Consider the following 10,821-nt stretch of genomic DNA (forward strand, 5'->3'; position numbering starts at 1 on the left):
CACAATGTGAAACATACGTTACGTAATGACACAATTAAATATTAAAAATATTATATGAAACATTGTATTCATTCTATACTCGTTCTTCAAAAGAGTCTTTGTTGATCCTGTGGGACGGGAATTTGGTATTTCTTTGCTATCTGTCTAAACTTGGACACCCTTCACGAAATTACGAATTTACGCCTAATATTCTCATATCAATATACGAATATAAATATATTGGACTTCATAGTTATTAGGTAAGAATTGTTGTTGTGATTCTATGTCAAGGCAGGCATATCAGCAAACGTGATATGATTAAATGATATTAAATAAATGGCATAACGATATTTGATTTTACTCACATTCCCTGTGTTTATGCATGAAAAGTTATTCACTAAATGATCTTGAAAGTCAGCAATAATCTCATCTAATAAGAACCTACCGATCTCGAGGTATCGAGATTATTAGATCATAATATTTGGAAAACAAGAAAACAACTGAGTAGGTGGATAATTATTTATCATACGTAGATAGTGTAATGTTGGGAGAGACTAAATAAAAATATTTCCGTTCCTCTGTAATCATAGATTAATTTCGGTCGATGTTTATAGTGTAAGCCGCCTCAACATCCTGGGGAAGGACACCACGCAACTTTGGGGTAAGCACAAACCTACTCTCTTCCCTCCTACGCCTATGCTACTTGGTACGCACACTCACATGGATATGATATGTTGGTATTTAAAATTAACATTCATAGACTACTACTAGTGTAGTCTAGTGACAGCACAAAATATTAACTACTAAACTACGAGGACTCGGGTACGAAATGGAATTCCAGTTCTGGTAACACTTTGTATAGATTCTCTTACACTGGACCGGAAGCATACAAAGTGATAGAGCACCGGTCTGAAGAAACAAACCCAGCTCTTTTGACTTACAGTATTGTCTAATGATTGTACATAAAACATTTTTTATAATTAGTGGTACCACAGCTGTAGCTAGACTTGAATTTAATGTAGGGCAGCTGTGGTTACAGCTAGGGCGGAAGTAAAAATGTTACTAGATGTTCTGATCTGGTCAATCGATTTTTGGCTTTCTTTATTTGTGAACATGGATGAGTTAGGTTAATACTTACGTAATTGTTAGGGTAATATACAGAGTGTAACAAAATTCCCTTAAATCTCGAAAGGGGATTATTCCACCCATCGATACGAACAATTCTTACTATGGGACCAACCTCCAAATCGTAAAATAAAAAACCCGCTGGTCCATATATTTTGCTTGAGTAGTTATGTAAAATGTAGTTGATTATTAAGGTAGGGCATTAGTATTTTAAGGTAGGGGATTGCCCCATAATGCACCCCCCTAGCTACGGCTCTGAGTAACATGCTGCTTGGGTAGCGCCCTCTAGAAATAGTGGCGCCTCTAAATATAATGGCGCCGTCAAAAAACAGTGGTGCCATCTAGAAATAGTGGTATCATGTAGTAATAGTAGCGCCCTCTAGAAGGAGCGGCGCTTTCTAAATAATCTTACGCTTGAGTAATATATAAAGAACTCTTAAAATTTATATTTCTAATAACTAGCGGCCCCAGAGACGGTGCCTTGGGCTAAAAAGGAGACAAAATACGAATATAGCGCTATCTATCAGGTCTACTTTTGAATCGAATCCATCCAGAGACTTACCCGAAAACACATAAAAAATTATAAAAATCCGTCCAATGGTTCAGAAATTCAAAAGAATCATATTTTACATATTTTTTTAATGTTTTTAAATAATGCAATTAATTATTACTTTATAAATTATTTCTTTTTTAATTTCTTGGCTGGTGCTGCCTGGGACGTCTTGGATGCGCTAGATTTGAAGTAAATGTTGTAAAATACGCCCGAGGCCAGGATTAAAATCGAGGTCAGCACTACGACATACTCAGCGCGGTTCCTGCAAGAAGATTATTTATTAATTATTTAGTTATTTTCTACTATCAAGATGCTTTAAACTTACTATGCATAAAATAAAGATAAAGGGAAATTTGGGAAACAGTCGCTCAATATATTTATTTTCATGAATATATATCACAGTGAACATTAGCAAATTTAGGGTTAAAGCTGAAGTCGTAACACATTGCCACGCGCTGTGCAATATTGACACTTTGGTTCGTAAGCAAACTATGCCTGTAAATCAAACAGATCGTTGTGTGGTTTGATTGCCAGTTTTGGATTTAACGTGTTTTAATTTTACTTTGATATAAATTTTCACTATCGAAATTATATATATTGATCTAATATTATAATTTATACCCTTGAATAATGAATACAATATTAATTTTATTTTATAATAATAAACTACTGTCCCCAGAGATTCGTTAAGCTTTCTACAAGTTTTTAAACCATTAAGCCACCTTTAATGCTAGAGAAACATTAGAAGGCAGTTTATAGTCTTTACCCCTTATTCATAGACGTTTTGACATATAACAATATTAGCCAATCACAACGGCCACGGCCATGGCTACGCACTACGAAGGCTGCCATGCGGTCAGCACTGAGAAACTGACTTGTTATCACAGCAATGCTTCGTCCTTAGATAAAAAAACCTCTATGAATAAGGGTGTTAGACTGTGATGAACTCTAGTAACGCCAAAATAAAAATGTACTTACTCAAATGGCGTGCCGCATATAGTGTACCACTCGGCGCCGTTCGGAGGCTTCTTGTTCCCAACGCAGTGGAAGTCGAAGTAGCCCTCGTCGTATTTTTCAGGGCAGAAGTATTTGCGCTTGTACAGCGTCTGGAATTAGTTATTTAGCGTTAATTATCCATATTTAGTAGAAATTTGCATATACACGGGTGGCGACTGGTCCGTATAATTCAATTCCTGTCGAATACCTTTTCGTTATTTGTTTAAAGTATTATAATAATAATAATAATATTTAATATTATTGTATACGATTACCAGACCGTATTAGTACCTTTAATTTGTATTAAGTTTCCTTTCGGGAACATTTATCCTTTACCACTGACACACCATATCGTTAGGAACTCGTTCCCTTAAATTTATTTTAGTGTGATTTTCCTATATTTATTTTCTTTTAATTCTACGTACCTACCTAAATTGCGTTGTCATGGTGTTATGCAAATCAAAATATTTTTGTACTTGAATACGCCTGCCCAATTTTATAGTTACATTGGTCTGAAACCTAAATCAAGTGAAAATATTATAATGTATTTGCAATAATAAATAAATAAAAATAATGCAAGTTTACAATCATTTTAGGTAACAGATCGTAGCGCTGAGAATGGTGCTGCTTAAGACTGAGGGTTCGAAACCCGTTACGACATAAGTTCGTTTTGGTTTTGAGTATTGTAATTTTTTATACCCATTATAAGATAATTAAATATTAAGTTAGCTTTCTACACAGTGACACTTTTCATAAGAAATTACAAAAATGTTTAAGTTTATTAATAAAACCATGGTATTATACGATTAGCTACCTATATCTTCTATCGAAGCTACTTTATGAAGTAAAATCGAGTTCAGAATAACTAAAAGTATTGTCATTTTTTAAATTGAAATCGTATATTGTAATAATTGTGGTTTATTTGTTGGTAATTTTATGTAAGTTCCTATTTAAATATTAATCTATCTAATATAATCGTGCATTAAAAATAAAACATCGGATAAATCAGTGCAACGTAAAAAATAGTACGTTATAATAAAACTAATTGTATGTCGAGGTAACCTTCCTGTCAATGTTATTTTTTATTTTATTTCTGTTCTAATGAACTGTACACATAAAAAAATAGAATTATTGTTTATCACATAATAAAACACTTTTAAAATCTATTAAATATAAAAGTAAACTGACGCAAAGTATACGCTCAAAAGCATGTATATAACAACAGAAAATGAAATTCCACGATCGTGGACTTATTTCACCACTCATAAATAATTTTATCAATGTATTAAATTATTTTATATCACTATATTTTTACTACTTTTCGTGAAAAACATATTTTTTGTTATTTCTGTCGATATCGCATTCATGCAACATTTAAAAATTGCAAACAGTGGTTCTCCTGATAGTATTTATAAAGACGTGTAAAATACGCGAAATGGATTTTAATAATCGATTGTATTAACTTTGAAAAGAGAAAAACCTGAATCGCGCTTGTGACATTTTCACAGTACGTTACTATATAAGCAAGGACCAGTGGAATACTGTCGTGGGTCCAAAGCTACACAGTAAAACGGTACTGGGAGAGCCGTTGGTTATCTCCCCCATCGCGCGCGATTTAATGCTACAGTCATGAATGTGGCATGTCGAGATCAAGGAATGATCTCAGCACAACTGTGTAGAATTTGACCCTATTTTGCTGTAAATAAATAAAAAAAAAGCTATATATTCGTCCTTTATTGTCATTGTATTTTTTGATTTATGTCTTTTACCACAAAGATATCTAATTACATTAGAATTTAATTTAGTTTATGACTAGAATAGTTTTCCCTTTCATTAATTCATATTTATCAACACTTAAACGCCATAAGCCTATAAATTGGCCTTAGCATGGATCGATAGAAGATAGGTACGCTTGTGAGAAGTGGGTGGGACGCTCATCTAAAATTTATTATCCTTAGCGGTTTACGATATAAAAGGATTTAAAACAATAACATTAAATTATGCTATTGGGTACTGAAATTACAAAATGGTATTTAGACCAGATTTTAAAATCCAGTTTTTACACAGTGCGGGGTTCATCTCAAGTCTCAGCATCAACGACGTTGCCAAATAATGGTTCCCAATTTGGATAGATGGCTCTATTTTAAGGTCGCCAATAATCAATTTTAATGACCTCAAACATAAAACTAACTTATTTGCTTGGTAAATCGTATTGCATTTATGAGAATTAAATTGAATGCACCAAAAATTAAAGCACGCTTCGTCGAAGTAATGTATATCATTTTAAGATTTTTTTTCCGGAAGAAATAATTTTGTTGCTCCATTTATTCGTAATAACGAACAAACATTCCTTGTATTTAGCCAGTCTACTAGCTTTTAGAATTATTAGCCATCTTATTTCATCGGGAGCTTCTTAAGGACACTACTTATTAAAATACATTTCGTTTTCTATTAAAAGCATCGTTAGCTCCGTTTAGAAATAACAGACATTTCTTTTTCTCCCATGTGGCTTTCAAATAAATGGATATTATGGAACCTAGATGACGAACACAACAAAATAATTATGCTTTCAAGGGATTGGCGATTAATAATATTAGTAATACTAATAAATTTAAAAATAAAAAAGCGTCGAATGCCTACTGGACAATGGAACGGTGCGCAGAGATAAATAAAGTAGATTTGCATTCAGCCTCTAAGCACGCGTCTATGACTTTTCAAACTGCGTATTATTTGTTATTGATCATACGATTGAAAACATCGTATCATATTACCCGTATTATATACATCTATACTATTATATACAGCTGAAGAGTTTATTTGTTTTAACGCTGTAATCTCAGGAACTACTAAACCGATTTTGAATATTTTTCACTGATAGCAAGCTACATTAGTCCTGAATGCTATAGGCTAGTTTTTATCCCGGAAAAACTTCCACGCAGGCGAATCTAGTACAATATATACTTACGAGAGTGATTCATACAAATTTTGAGTGTACGAAGCATACTTCACATCAACGTTGAAAATAATATTTTTATTTGCAAACCTATGCTCCTTAAGCCTAGCAACGATTTTAAGGTAAAAAAAAACTCTTTTGTTTCGACCTATTGAATTAGAATAAAAGCTATCATGCATCAAGATTGACGTAATAAGTAAGCTAGAGGAGCCTACTCCGTTTGCGGGGGCATATAATTTTTTTTCGGACGGACAGCATTGATGTCCATATAGGTAAAAAATCCCCTATTTCCCTATACGGCTGTCAAAACTGTCCGTAGATTAGATTAGAATCCATGCTACAATGTAACAACTACTGTTTGTCCAAATAAAGAAATAAAGAACGTCCATGAAAGCAAAAAGACAGATTCGCCCCCGTGGCCGGAATAGGGCTCTCGGAAATGATGAAGGTACTATACCTGGCCAAAGGGGTCACGAGACTGGCGACTTCAGGTCCGACAGGCTCGTGCAGTCCCACAGACACTTCGCGCTCAGGGTCGAAGAACATCACAAACATCCAGTACGTCATGTAGTGGATCACCAACTGCAGGATCATGAGGTAGTCGATGCCTGTGAGCCTGGAAACATTTCATAGTAATGTATATGAGTGAATTAGGTACCAAAAGCTACTGCCTACTCCACTTTTTTGCGCTGAGAAAGTGCAGTTACTCAGCCTTGAGGCACAGAAAGCCTTATAATATGACATAAAAATAAAACAAAATAAGTAAAACATAACTTAACTAATGTAAATGGTGTAGAGCTTTAAAGTAATTTACTTACGGCTCTTTAGACTTCTCCCTCTCGCTCAGTAATCCACTTATAATGAACATTCCGAAAATAGCGAATAGCATAAAGAAGGTGACTTCGGGTGGATCTTGAGAATGTCGTGTAACGGGTGGTATATCGGAACGAACATGAGCACGCCTCCAGGCATTCCAAGGAGAGTGGCTATAATAACAGATTGCCATTCAACTTTTTTACTGAAATAAAAACAATAGTTATTTACCGCAGTATTATCAAAATTAGTGATATTTATATTTAGTAGACCACGTACTTGAGGATTGGATCTATTTCATTACTTTCACATAATTTTAAACAAATAATCACCTCGCGGCATCCCATTGTGCTACTTTGGGAGCAAACCAACTTCTACTAACGATGAAAAAGAAATATAAACTTGAAGCGAAAGTCGCGTGGAAATAGTACGAGTTCCAGGGGACCCAGTAATGGCGATCGAAGATGTTGGGGTCCGTGTCGTGCCACGTCCAGTGGACGAACTTCACGGCCACTATGTCGTAGGGAATGTCTATGAGCACCGTCAGCAATCCCACGGCAAAAGGCTCCGCGTATCTGGGCAGGTTCAACTTTGAGACGGCATAAGCTGCGTGGTATATAAATGCCGGATCTAAAATGAAAATAAAGTAATTAACTCAATTATATAATGTACTAAAAGTACTATCTCTAGGCTATTTTAATGATAAACACAGATCATTTTCCGTCCTAATACCTCTCGTTTTTGCCAACCCAGCTCTGCATAGCTGTCGCGAAACATTAGGGGGTGCAAATTTATTCAAAATTCATCACTGATTAATAATTCTAAGTTTATTACAAGTGACTTACATAAAAGGATTATATGCAGCGGCAGCCGACCTCCCAAGAATATAATAGGTGTTTGTGAGTGCCAGAAGTTATCGTACTCTGGCAGGGCAAAATGCCAGAAGTTATCCGCGTAAATTCCATGGAGTACAGTCACGAGCCAAAAGTATGGCCATCTGCCGCCCTTGTTGAAGGCTGCAAAAGAAAATAACACAATGTTTTACCCTGGAAGGGATATGCGCAACCCGCGCATCCACTTCTAGCAAAACTTATATTTCGTCTCGCCAAACGACCACCGATTCGAAATCTTCAGTCCCAGATCCTGAATTTTTTCGGGGTGGGCCAAAATTTGAAAAATACCGCCTATCTATATTTATACCTTTGTCATCATCATAATCATTTTGCGCCCAGCGGGAAATAATTTTAGTATTGAATGTACCGGATGTCTCAGTAGTTAAAGTTGCGTTAATAATGATTTATGTATTCGTCTGCCAAGTTTGAATTTGCCGCGCTCTGAATTCGCCGCCCGGGGCGTGGGCCCCGGCTAGCTCTCCCTTAGAACCAAGGCTGGTCCTTGTAACACGACTTTAGTCACCCCGCCTAGGTATCGGACTCATAACCTCACGGCTGACAGCCCTAGAGCAGTGACTCTAGATTAATGGACTGTAGTGGGATAGAGTAGCCATTGCCAATATGTTTGTCGGGGGTACGGAACCCCTGGGGCCGTTGCTAAGGGCCTTTGTACAATCGTTAACGCTAATAGATTTCTATACATTTATGTTTTCTTAATCACAACAAATAGTAATTGGAATAGCGCTAACAATTGTGGAAAGGTGTGTTGGCTGCGGCCTCTGGATCTATTTCGATAAAACTTTCATTGACGGGTTAGATTCTAGAGGTACCTAAACCTTTTGTTTTCATAGACGCCTTTCAAAATTTTGCTGGCTCCGTAGGATATTTTTTTTTTTTGGTTTCGCAGAAAGAGTGCGTTACAACAACCGACCAGCCATCAGGGGCATCTGGACAGTTATGTTGGGATCACCGTGCCTTATGACCTCTATCAATATTATCTGCCTAAATTGATATAGGTACTTTCAAAGTAGTACTTTACTATGAAACCAGATACATTATCGTGGAGCCCCACTTACGTATTGTGGCCCCCCATTTTTTGGTGCCGCTAACTTTCACCCTCGTCAATTCTCCTGTGGACGCATGGGGATCCACCTGGACCACTTTGGGAATCAATGGGTTAGACTCAAATTATTTAAGCTATATAGATATTAAATATATAATATAAAACATATATGATTTCAAACATAAGAACAGAACAGCGGCCAAGTTTTTTCTAAGCAATTTCATAATTTATTTTTAATGCTTTGTTATAATAAATGAATTGACAAAGTCAAACGACACATTTTGTAAAGGAGTTCATGACGTGGGAGATAATTAGATTACAGCTGTACCTACATATAAGTACCTACACAACTATTAACACACTGTCATGTTACATTATCCAGTAGCAACTAGCAAACGAGTTTTCTTTATATTTGTCAATGCTCAATACACCAGTAAAAAAAACTATTAATGGTTTAAACGCCTAATTTGGCGACGCGAAATAACTTTGTATTAGCTAAATCGCTTCTTTGGTCGGATTTGGGCCTGTGACCCGAATATAAATGTAAAACAGATTGAAAATGGTATGTAGAGTCTTACATACCTAAGTTACAAGTTAAGTAATTTACATACCTCATTAATTCAAATATAATCTGTTTGTACTGCAACGGTTATGAATTCTAATATTGTTCAACATTTTTGGGCCTTTGTACTTACCATGCGCAAGAGTGACCAATCCGGCAAATATGTAAACCGTCTGCGAGATGATGTACGTAGGCTGCGCTTCCCACAACGTTTTGAAGTCATTTGTAGCCACGAGCCACTGGGACCACTGTATATGGGCAATAATAAATATCAGTTTCTACGTAAAGCCTTATTGTGGGTAGGTAAAAAACGATTTGAAAGGTAAAAAAATGTGTCTTGCTTACTAGTAGTGTTCATACTTAGTTCTAAGGATACGATGCGATCTTTTATACATCATGTAGGGGACCAATATTAATATAAGTAGGTATGAGGAAGTTGCGTGCATATATACTTATCGATGGTACGTAATATTTTCATAATATAATATGCACAATATAAAAACTATTAGCATTATAACTGCATTAAATAACATAGTCAGAAATAGCATCACGGATGATTTTCGTGCCCGAAATAAAGCTTACAAAGTACCTAATAAGTACTTATTTAAAATATTTACGAACATTTTTACGTATAGACATTTAAAAATTCGCTCCACAAAAAAAATACATTTCGCTTGGTGTAAATAATAAAATTTGATTTTATTATCAAAATAAAAATGGTAAGATAAAATTGGTCGTTACTAACCGGCAAATTGGCGGCTGGAAGTTGTCCCATGTCGTGTTCGCCCACAGCGCAGCACCGGTATCAAGCAAATGATTATTTAAAAATATTTACACCGTTTAAACATTAGAGCTAAGAAACATTGCTTGCACGCGCAATGTATCGATAAAGTGGCTAAAAATTAAACTTCGCCATTGGAATGTGATTCATTTTTTTTTATATTTTTCAATTCGAACCATTAGCGCATTCAAACAAATAAATGCTAACTTATATATAAATAGGTAAATAGATGTATAAAAAAGAAAAAACCTTGAATTAGGATTATTGTTGATTCCTCTTACCCATTTAGTTCAATACTTCAATATTGAACATGATATAATGTTAGACTATATTTTATCTTAGAGAATTAAGTTAAATCATTTTGGTTTACTGTGTATAAAACAAACTAAGTCCTTAGAAGTACATATAGTTAAGAAAAAAATAGTTGACAAAAACATATATCACTTTTTAGTTTGAAGTTATTAATCTAATTTGGGGTTGACTGTAACCTACATATAATAACGAAATTATTGACGAAAAAAAAAATCTTAAGGCAAAAGTTTTCTAATTCGTAAATTATCGATATTTCAGCAACATGAGTTTATCACTAGCCTGTTATCTGTGATATTTTGACCGCTACGTGTCTGCACGGCAACGCCAACAAGTGCCACATGGATTAAAATTGCATAGAACACCTGTGTAAAATATAATATCATCGTCAAAAACAACGTTCACTTTACTGTATTTTAATTATTCGCTGATGTTAGATTATTTATAAATTAATCATTTTTATCTATAACTAATATGATAGCAAGTAACGCTCCACCCATATTGACCAAGGTAGTTAGAGATAATTAGGCGGATCCGTAATAATATATCGGAATAGAATTTGCGGCAATAGTGCACAAATATTAGAAAGAAAGGGATCGACATAATATAAAATTAACAAAAATTAATTTTTTAATTTTTGTTTTAAAGTAGAAATTTTTTTTATAATATTTAATAGTTATTCAGAAATTACTGTGAAAGGGTGTTTCGTTTTCCATCCACAATCCCTGACCCTGTTGGAACTATGCTAATGACGTCATGGCAAGATAGCCGGCCGCGCCTAATAATTTTATTAC

At 35.0% G+C, this 10,821-nt stretch overlaps 1 pseudogene; it reads right to left on the reverse strand.

Moving 5' to 3' along the window:
• Positions 1-1,726: 1,726 nt before the first annotated feature.
• LOC119191243 lies at positions 1,727-9,884 on the reverse strand (annotated as a pseudogene).
• Positions 9,885-10,821: the final 937 nt, after the last annotated feature.

This window comes from Manduca sexta, unplaced genomic scaffold, assembly GCF_014839805.1.
Source record: "Manduca sexta isolate Smith_Timp_Sample1 unplaced genomic scaffold, JHU_Msex_v1.0 HiC_scaffold_125, whole genome shotgun sequence".
Lineage (NCBI taxonomy): Eukaryota > Metazoa > Arthropoda > Insecta > Lepidoptera > Sphingidae > Manduca > Manduca sexta.